The sequence below is a fragment of the Tupaia chinensis genome, unplaced genomic scaffold (genome assembly GCF_000334495.1).
Source record: "Tupaia chinensis unplaced genomic scaffold, TupChi_1.0 Scaffold000062_1, whole genome shotgun sequence".
Lineage (NCBI taxonomy): Eukaryota > Metazoa > Chordata > Mammalia > Scandentia > Tupaiidae > Tupaia > Tupaia belangeri.
In genome coordinates, this window is record NW_006159520.1 from 4248844 (window position 1) to 4260333 (window position 11490).

An 11490-nucleotide genomic window follows, 5' to 3' on the forward strand; every position below is an offset into this window, starting at 1 on the left:
GTTTATTATCTGTTGATGATGACGTGTATAGTATTCTCAACTGGACTGGTCTGGGAAGTATTTCATGATGGGTGAAGTCTTTTAACAAGCAAAATGAGAAATAGTGATTGACTGTTTTAAAAAATTATAACAATAATAATAATTATTGGGAAATGCATGGAAAAGACATTGAATGATAAAGCGGGGAGATTGATGTCTCTGTATTGACTGACATGCATGGCATTCCCTTTTGAAAAAGCAATGGAAGTCAATGTAAAGTTATATGTAATCCAATGTAATATAAAGAAGATTATGATGATAATAAAAAAAAAAGAAAGAAAAAAAATACATGAAGAGAAAAACTCAAAGATATTGTTGGGGGGGATTAGGTCCAACATCCACAGTGAGACATGGGTCCTTGTCCACAGCTCACAAAGAACTAGAGGTGCAGACGTAGGAAAGCAAGCAGAATTTATGAAGAAAGAGAGGGAAGAGGGACCAGCAGGTGGCCTAATGGCTATGTTTCTGGACTCCCATGTAGTCGACCGCGGTTCAAGTCCCAGACTCAGCGGCTTAAACTAAACTCACATCAGGTGTGCGCGTCCACCCAAGATCCGGAGAGGAGAATGTAAGAGAAGAGATTGTGGCATGGCCATACCCCCTGGGGGGGGTGATTTCTCGCTTTCTGTCTCTCTGTCTCTCTCTGTTTTTCTGCAAGCTTATGTGCCCTATAGGAAAAACCTCTCAAAAAAAAAAAAAAAAAAAGAAGGTAAAGCAGAGCTCCCAAGCAGAGAGCAGGTCTTTAGTGGGCTGCCTACAGGAACTGAGGGCGAAGGGTTTTTATCTGGATCAGAGGGGCTTTGTCCTGAGTGTTGCCAGGTGGTGCATGCATTTTCCTCTTCCTCGAGGTGGGGGTCATGTGCTGGATGGGTCCAGTTATTATTCCTAATTTTGGAGTGGGTACAAAGGTCAGGAGACCTTCTTCGCCTAAAAGCTTTGAGCCATAAAAGATCATTACCGTCTTCCTGGAATGTGGTGGGACCAGGAAAACAGTTGGTCTTAGGTCAATCATTAAGTCACTGCTGCAAGCTGTTTCTGTGAGCAGATTAGTGAGAGCGGAGTTACTGTGTCTTCATTCCAAAACTTAACTGCTTTGTGATTTCACCTTGGGCACATAGCCAAACTATATCTTTAGGGTTCCTGTCTCCTATCTCACATGGGTTTTTATAAGGTTTTTTTGAAGAAGAAGTGGTTAATGGTCCCAAGAATTATTATATCATTTAGGCTAATGGTATCGATGCCCTTTTGACCCTAATTGTGACAAATAGTGGGTAATTTTTACATCTTTTTTTTCTTTCTTTTTTCAAGAGGTTTTTGCCATATGGGTGTGTGTTCACCAGAAAGAAAGAAAGAAAGAGAGAAATAGTGACAGGGGAAAGTGAGAAATCACCTCCCATGGGGCATGGCCACAGTGCAATCCCTTCGCCTACATTCTCCTCCCAGGATCTTGGGCATGCACACACATGTGCCCAGAGTGATTTTCAAGCCATCTAGTCCGGGATTCAAACTGTGGTTGGCCATGTGGAAGTATAACAATGTAACCGTTACCCCATCTGCTGGCCCCTAATTTTTACATGCTTCTAGGAGGTATGATTGTCCTGTGTGGGGGTATAGTTTTCCTTTGCCCCTAAGTTGGCTCTCTTAATTTTGATAATCTTTTTGGCAGCAATTTCCCATGAAGTCAAACTTACCAGCTTATAGCTTCCATTATTCCAAAATATTTACAGTTTCAAACTTAGCAATTGTCCTGCCTTGGGTTTTGACTCCAATTGTCCTTTTTTAGTGTGCCTCAGGGTTCCAATGTTAGCTTTGACGGAAAGGACAAAGGGCAAGGGGGAACATAGTTTTCTCTCAGGTTAGAGCGGACTGATTGGTTTCAAATCTCATTCCCTGGTCAATACTTTATCATGACTCCCCATCTGCTCTCTATTGTATCCTATTACCTAGTTAGGATCTGCTTCAGTGTAAGTAATACATAGTCATACTCAAAATTCTCTAGTACTGTAGGGAGGTGGTACATTAAGTAATTTTATCCCCACTAGGAGAGTTAGAAAAAAATCTTTTAAAAGAAACTATAACAAGCTGTTAAAATAAAAAAATATTACAGGATACATATTATAAAAACAAATGTAAATTTGATTTCAAAGTATGAAATGGGATGAGAGAGTGAAAGTGAATAATTTTGTCTGTGTTTAAAGGCACATTGTTATCAACTTAAAGTGGTATCTTTTAAGGATAAGATATTTTACCATGTAAACCTCATGGTAATTGCAGAGTAAAACTTAACACTAGTTGTATAAACTACAAGAAGAAAGGATCCGGGGCCAGCAGGTAGCATGGTGGTTGAGATGTTGGATTCCCACATGGCCAACCATGATTCGAGTCCTAGACCTGCCAGCTTACTTTCTCACTTTCTCTCTCACTTTCTCTCTCTCTCTCACCTGGATCCTAAACATACAATCACAGAGAATAACGTAACCACAAAGAAACATAGCAAGGGAGGAATAAAGAAACAAAGAACTTATAAAACATTCAGACAACAAATGTTAAAATAGCAGTAGCAAGTCCTTATCTATCATTAATAACCTTGAATGTAAGTGAATTAAATTATTCCATTAAAAAACAGAGTGTCTGAATGATTAATCAAACAAAGTCCAACCATATGCTGGCTATAAGAGACTACCTTTACTAGTAAAGACACGCACAGACTAAAAATGAAAAGATAGAAAAATATAATTGTTTACGAAAGGAAACCAAAAGAGAACAGGGATAGCTATATTAGACAAAACCCACCTTAAGTCAAAAAGTGTTTTTTTAAAAAAGACTAAGAAGGTTATTACATAAGAATAAAGGAGTTACTTTACTGAGAACACATTATAATTATAAATATATATGTACCCAACATTGGAGCATCTGCATACATAAAGCACTTATTAAATGATCAGAATAGAGAGATGGCATACAGCACTATAACAGTAGGAAACTTCAATATCCCACTTTTAACATTGGACAGAAAACCAAGAATTAATCATTGTATTTAAATGACATCTTAAACAAAATAGACCTAAGACACAAATAGAACATTCCATCCATCAGCACCCGAATATGTTTGTCTTAAGTGCACATGGAAAATTCTCTAGTATACATCAGATGTTTGACCACAAAACAAATGTGTTTTATTTGTTTCTTATTTTTTACATTCAACCACTGTATCTATTTTTTTTTAAGAGAGATTTTTGGTATCAGGCATGAGTGCTCACCAGAGACAGAGACAAAAAGTGAGAAATCACCAAGGGGGATGGGCATACCACAGTCCCCTCTCCTCCAGTCTCCTCTCAAGACCTTGAGCATGCATACACACATCCGTACATGAGGTTCAAGTCGCTGGGTTCAAGAATCAAACCATGATCAACTATGTGGAGTCCAGTGATGTAACCATTATGCCATCTGTTGGTCTTCTAACCACTGTATATCCATAAACATTTAAAATAAATGTTCTCAGCATGAATACCCTGTATGTTAGTCTAGTAAAAGAAATTACCATATACAATGTCATCAACAGATCATTTTATTTTTTCCGTACATTGAATGTTTTGCTTTTTTCCCCCTTGATTCCTTACATCCCGCCCTCTCTCCCATTTCCCACCTTCCTCCCATTCTATCTCTAGTATCCATAATTGCTTTCCATGCTTTTATGCCTTCCATATTTTCAGTTTCTACCATAGAGCAGACATTCAATAAATATTAAGTGAGGACATACAATGCCTCTCTTTCATAGTCTTGCTTGCTTTGCTTACCATTAAATTTTCCATATTTGTCCACTTTCAATCAAATGTCAGGGTCTCATTGTTTTTGTATGGCTGAGTAGCATTCCATAGTGTATATGCACCACACATTTTCAATCCATTCATTTGTTCTCAGACATTTGGGCTGACTCTATGTCTTAGCAGTTGTGAATAGTGATGCAATAAATAAGGATATGCAAGTGTTTTTCTGACTGAATATATTGCTATCCTTTGGGTAGATATGGAGCAGTAAAATGGCTGGATTGTGCAGTGGTTATATTTGTAGGTCTTTGAGAAACCTCTATATTGTTTTCCACAGTGGCTGTACTAATTTACATTCCCATCAATAGTGTAGGAGAGTTCCCTTTGCACTGCATCCTTGCCAGCACTTTCCATTCCTTATTTTTTTAATCTTAGCCATTCTGACTGAGGTTATGTGGTATTTCATTGTAGTTTTGATTTGCATCTCCCTTATGGCAAGGGATGTTAAGCATTTTTTCATATGCTTTTTGTTCATATTTCTTCCTTAGAGAGTTGTCTGTTCAGCTCACTTTCTCATTTTTAATTGGGCTGATTATTTTTTTGCAGATGAGCTGTTTGAGACCCTTGCATAGTTTGGGTATCAGCCCCTTATGTGAGGGAAACTTCTCCCATTCTGAGGGTTGTCTCTTCATTCTAACTAGTGTTTCTTTTGCTGTGCAGAAGCTTTTTAACCTAATTAATTCCACTTGTCTATTTTTGGGATTATTGTCTATGCTTTGGGGTCTTATTTAAGATATTTTGGAGGTCTTATTTAAGAAGCCTTTGCCTACTCCAATGTTTCTAGTAGATTCCTTTGTGTTTTACACCAGTAGTTTTATAGTTTGAGATCTTATGTTTAGATCCTTGATCCATTTTAAGTTGACATTTGTTAATGGTAAGAAATAGGGGTCCAGTTTCATTTTTCTGCAAGTGGATACCCAATTTTTCCAGAACCATTTGCTAAAGATATTTTCTTTTCCCCAATGTATTGTCTGGTGCTATTTGTCAAAAACAGTTGGCTGTATGTTTTGGGGTTTACTTCTGGGGTCTCTATTCTGTTCAATTGATCTATATGCCTGACCACAAAATGAAAATGAACTTTAATAGGATTAAAATTATATCAGGTATTTTTCTGGATAATAATGAAACTAGAAGCAATAACAGGAACAATTTGTAAAATACACAAATCTATGAAATCAAACATATGCACCTAAACAACCAATGGGCCACAGAAGAAAGAAAAAAATACTTTGACACAAGTAAAAATAAAAACAAAACATAACAAAATTTATGAGATATATCAAAAGCATCCCTAAAAAGATAATTTACAGCAATAAACACTCTATCAAAGATAAGGAAAGATCATGAACAGTCTAGAATTAAACCTCAAGGAACTAGAACAAGAACTAAACCCCAAGTTAGCAGAAGGAAGGAGTGAACAAAGATCAGATCTCAAATAAATGTGATAGAGACTAGAAAACAACATAAATAAATCAGCAAAACTAAAAGTTGAGTTTTAAAAGAAGATAAGCAAAATCAACAAACCCTTAGCTAGACCAAAAAACAAACAAACAAAAACAGACTACTCAAAAAATACTACGAATGGGAGAGGAGACATTACAACTGATGCCACTGAAATATAAAGGTTAATTTAAAAAAAAACCTACTATGAACAATTATACACAATAAATAGCCTAACCTAGAAGAAACTGATAAATTTTTACATAAAATAACCTACTGAGGGACCAGGAGTTAGCATAATGCCTATGTTGCTGAACTCCCATGTAGTCGACCATTGTTTGAGTCCCGGACCCACTGGCTTAAACTCACACTGGGCACATGTGTGTGCCCAAGATCCTGAGAGGAGAATGGAGAAGGGACTGTGGTGTGGCCATCCCTCCTGGGGGAGTGATTTCTTGCTTTCTGTCTCTCTGTCTCTGTCTTTCTGGTGAGTGCACACACCCTATAGCAAAAACTTCTCAAATAAATAAATAAAAACCTACTGAGATTGAATTATGAATAAAATCTAAATCTAAACAGACCAATCAATACTCTAAACAGAAACTGCAATGACTTTTATTATTGTTCATTGAGCATGCTGTGCCTTTGAATTTGTTGTTTCCTTAAAATGTTCTTCCCATTATCTAGTAAAGTTATTCCCTTTGTTTAGGACTCAGATCAACCCAAAGTAACCCCACCCAAACATTCCTAAATCACTTAAAGTTAAGTGTTTTTCTGTATTCCAAAGCACTTCCTACCTACCATTACAATGATATTTAACACATTGTAGGGACATGATTATTGTCTTAGTCCATTATTGTATTGCTAAACAGAAATACCTGGAATGAGGTAATTTATAATTAAGAGATTTATTTGGCTCATGACTCTGATGACCAGAAAGACCGAGAGCATGAGGCAAGCATCTGACGTACTTCTGGGGCTCCCTCATAACATGGCAGAAGGAAGCAAACAGGTCAGCAGCCACATAGAGAGAGGAAATTTGGGGACACAGAGAAAGAAGAAGAGGAAACAAAAGTTTTCCTTCCTTCATTTGTCCCTCCCATACTCCCAGCCTACTAGATGGTGCCTGCCCACAGGTACCATCCTCTTCAAGTCTCATTACTTTCCTATTACATTAGGGACCCAAGTGCAACACACTGTACTATCCCTGGGTGAAAACCATTATCTAAGCTATAGCAACTGTGTACACATCTGTCTCCCTTAAGAAACTTGATATTCTAGTCATCTTTGGGTGATCTTATTATCTCCAACAGTACATATGGAGTGCTCACAAAATGTTTGTTAAATACATGAAAAGTGATGGAATATGTAGCCAAAGCTAAGCTAATTAAAGGTCATTTATAGTAAGAACTTCCCAGAAGAATATTACTCCAGCTAAAGAAGATACCTTCAAGTCTTAATGTGTGGGACCAGCAGATGGCATAATGGCTACATCAATGGACTCCCATGTAGTCGACCATGGTTCAAGTCCTAGACCTGGTGGCTTAAACTCACACCGGGTGTGTGTATGTGAATGCCCAAAATCCAGAATGCAGAATGGAGGAGAAGGGATTGTGGCATGGTCATCCTCCCTGAGGGGTGATTTTTCTCTGTTTCTCTCTCTTTCTGGTGAGCTCACATGCCCTATAGCAAAAATACCTCAAAAAAATAAAAATGTATGGAAGACTTCTCTATGACTATCAGATAGGACTAATAAGAACATTTGAATAATTGTATTTCCTGTACATAACTTGAAGAAAAAGTATAAAATTACACTAAATTTCAGTGTATTTTTTTACAAGTGTTAATGTGCAGAAGCTCCAGGTATTTATTTATTCATTCATTCATTCATTCATTCATTTATTCGAGAGAGATATGTTTGCTACAGGACATATATGCTTGCTGGAGAGACAGAAAGTGAAAAATCAACCTCCAGAAGGGATGGCCACATCACAATCTATTCTCCTCTAGGGATTTTGGGTACCATGCACATGCATCCTGCCTGAGTTTTAAGCTACCAGGTCTGGGACTCAAACCACAGTCAACTCTGTGGGAGTCCAGCGATGTAATTGTTACACTAGCTACTGGTCCCAGCTCCAGGTATCTTCTTCTTTAGAAATCCTTGATTTAATGATCGCTCTCTTACTATAGATTTTACAAATTAAATCTAGAATATAAAATAAATCAAAGAGTGATAAAGCAGAGACTAAGCATTGGTTATTTCAGAACAACTGACCTCATTGAATAAACATTATGTCACCAACATGGCAGGTGCACTGAGCAACTGTCCCATCAAACCTGTGCCATGGTCCAACTAAGAATGCTCCCATTATGAACCACACTTTTCTAGGCTTACAGAAGAATCACCCCAAAATGTCAAGAAGTGTAGTCACATGCATGGAAGATTTTTAAACCTTCTTTTATAATCGCACCAATACATTTTTTTTCCTCTTGTCCTCATTTTCCTCATCTTTTTTATTTTGAATATATATTCAAAAAATGGTAAATATCCAAGTGTACACGTGGATATTTTGACATTTGGTTATACTGAAAACTGATTATGCAGTTATGTCTTTTGAAGTGCTTTTATGATGGGGGCAGGTTAGAAACAACCTGAATACTCACAAACTCAGCCACAGCTAAACATTCATTGAGTGTTTCATGTGTGCCTGGCACTGAGAGTAAAAAGAAAATTGAGGCTCTCTTATGGGCTGTTTTGTCCCCCAAAATTTAAACATTGATGTCCTAACTCCCACTACCTCAGAATGTCATTGTATTTACATCCATGGCCTTTCAAGGGATAATTGAGTTAAAATGAGGTACTTAGTGTGTGCCATAATCCAGTATGACCAGTGTCCTTCCTTAAAACAAGAGGACACAGACACACAGAGTCTACTATGTGAGGACACAGGAAAAAGCCATCTACCAGTCAACAAAAGGCCTCAGAAGAAACCAATCTTGCCAATAGCTTGATCTCAGACTTCCGGCTTCTGAAACAAGGAGGAAAAGAAATTTCTGTTGTTTAAGCCACTCAGTCTATGGTACTTGGGCAGGGCAGCCCTAGCCAACGAATATAGGCACATGTCTTGCCCTCAAAAGTTTGAAGTCTAGTTGGGGAGACAGATCTGTAAAGAAATAACTAGTGGCATGGCAAGAAAGATTAAGATAAGTAAATTATAAATATTATCAACTTAGCCAAACTCTGTGTAATGATTAAAGTGATAATTAAAGAGTATATGGCCACATAGAAAATGCTTATAAAAATAGTAAATGAAAGAAAAGCCCAACAATATATCATAGATGATAATGATTAAAGATGGGTTGTTAATATATAAAGAGGTGGAGAAATCTTGGAAAAAGCCTCTCTTAGCCTAGTAGTTAGGGGAGTACAGCTCCTACTTAGGCAACTATGGTTTGAGTCCTGGCCCCAACCACTTGAAAAACACACTGAGTACATGTGCATGCATGCTCAAAATCCCAGCTGGGTAGAGAGATAGAGAAGTGATCGTGGTGTGACTATGGCCCATTGGTAAGTGTTTTCTCCCTTGCCCTTTCTGTCTGTCTCTCTCTGGCCACCACATGTGCCCCTAGCAATTTTTTTTTAAAAATTATTAAAACTAAGTTTTGACTTCTATGTGATTAAAGAAAAACAAACAAACGAAAACCTGGGACAAATAACAATAATGACAATATTAACTAATGAATACATTTTCTCTTTTACATTTCAGTTTAATTCGAATTTCTGTTTCAAGAAAACTAAGGGGAAAGCATTCTGACAGAATATTCAGAGAGATTTTATAAGCCTAAAGTTTATACTGAAATAATTACTGAGAATAAGAAAAAGCATGGACCAGCTGCTGGTGTGATGATTAAGGTAGCTGAATCCCATATCATCAATTGTGGTTCAAATCCTGGGCTCCCCAACTTAAGATATCTGCTGGGTGAAATCCCATATCATCAATTGTGGTTCAAATCCTCTCCTCCCCAACTTAAGATATCTGCTGGGTGGTATGGCCATCCTCCATAAAAAGCGTTTTCTCACTTTCCCTCTCTCTATGTCTCTCTGGCAGACTTCCATAGCCTATAGCAAACAAACAAACAAACAAAAAGAATAAGAAAGAACATAAGAAAAAGAGCGTACGTCAGTCCACATTTGAAGAACAGTTATCTAAAAGGTGGTTCTAGAGCCTGGCTATGAGCCTTAGAACCAGGTCCACTTAGAGAAATATCCAGACATTCTCCCAAGTTTGAAGTGAGAACAAAGGAGGAAGCAGAAGAAATTACTCTCCACCCCTCTGAGGCACCCCAAAGGGCCCCACTCAGGCAGCTTCCACTAGGGACAAGTACCTGGCCAGTCCCCATGCAGCAAAGACCAAAGACAAAGCAAATAGAGATGGGGTGCCCAGCCTGGAAACAGGGCAAGTGTTTTCACAGCAGACTTCCACACAAAGACAGTGGCATTCTGGCAGCAACCAAGCAAGACATGAAATGTCTCTCCACGACCCTTCTGCTCAGGGCAGGACAAGGCATAGAAAAGTTAACAAGATGGAAACAGCTGCTCTAAAGCTGTACTGGGTGTTAATCACACCATCTCCCAAATAGCAGGAAGGCTTATATCAAATACCTTAATTTGCCCCCAAGGCCCCATTGGTACCTTGATTTAACAATTCCCACTGATAGCAATCTGTTGTCCTCAACACACACACAAGCTTGGGGTTCTGCTACTCATATCAGCTTGCCTTTGGTAGCCCCTCAAGGAAAAAAGCTCCCCAGGAAGGAGATAGAGCTTTATTTTTATCCCAGTTAAAGTCCCTATCCAATCCATTAACAGCTAGGATAACCTTGGTACAGGGCATTTCCTGGAGAAGTGATAACCAGCTGGGGTTAATGAACTCTCCCTACCATTAATTCCTGGGAGAGGCCATTGGCCTGAATTGTTACTTAATTACTCTTCTGTGTACAGCTTCATAAAGCAATGAAATGCCTTCTTTCAGGAAGAAGGGAGATGGTAATGGGGGTCATCAGCGGCCATTAATTTTACAAATAGTTTGTTAGAAACTACAGTATGTTAAGAAGTCACTCTGGCTCGCAAATCAACTCAATGTGGTCCTTATTAAGTAGGGGTCCAAAACTTCACAGGTTTCTGCGACTCACACACAAAAAGTTACAAACTGTGCAGAATCTGACCAAAATGTACACATACTCAAGTACGCAGAAATATATTCTTTATATCCTACAACTGATTTTACCATCTCCTTGAGCTCCTGTTTCTAAAATTGGCAGGAATGACTCAATGGACCAATTCTCTTAACAGATACCATGAACTTTTCCATAGAATAACCTCCTTTAGTAGTTTCCCAGGCTTCTCAGAGTGCTCCCTCTAGAGTTCTTCTCATTCCAGGCTGATGACAGGTGCAGGGAAAAGCTATGTATCCAGGAGGCATCACAGGAGGAGTTTTGGGTCTTCATGCCTCCTCTTGGTGCTCCTGGATCTGTGGGACTCCGTGTCCACCACACTTCTTAACACATCTGCACCTGATTTCAGACCTGTGCTCCACCCAGTTTAGAATTGCACTTCTCTCCCTTCCACTGCATCACCGCTTACCCCCTTCCGCAGTTTGTTTCTTCATAGCATTCTCCTCTTTTATCATAATGAATAAAATTAATTTACTTATCTTGTTGATTGTGTTATCCCTGTACCCTCCTCCCACCACTTCCTCACCTTAGAATATAAACTCCATGGGGGCAAGGGCTTTCCACTCTTTTGTTCTTTCTCCCTACTGCCTAGAACTGCAGCAGGCAGACATGGATGTTCTTTCAGTATTTCAATGTTGAAGGAAGGAGTGTTAGTTGGCTACATGATGGGATCAGGCTGCCTGCCACAAGACCGAGAGTTCCCATTTGAGTCACTGTTGGACAGGAAGGGAGCCCTGTCTGCCAGAAAAAGGACAGGAGTTGTCCCTTTATGTACCCAGAGACCAGAACCACTGAACCTGCTGCTCCTTAAGGCAGACTCAACCATAAAACCCTCACATCTAAGCTCTGAGCTCTGTTGCCACCCACCCCACTGTGACATACTGCCCCACCTATTCTATGTCAAGAGCAGAGTCATGACCCCTCAGAAGGTTCTGAGATTCCATTGGAT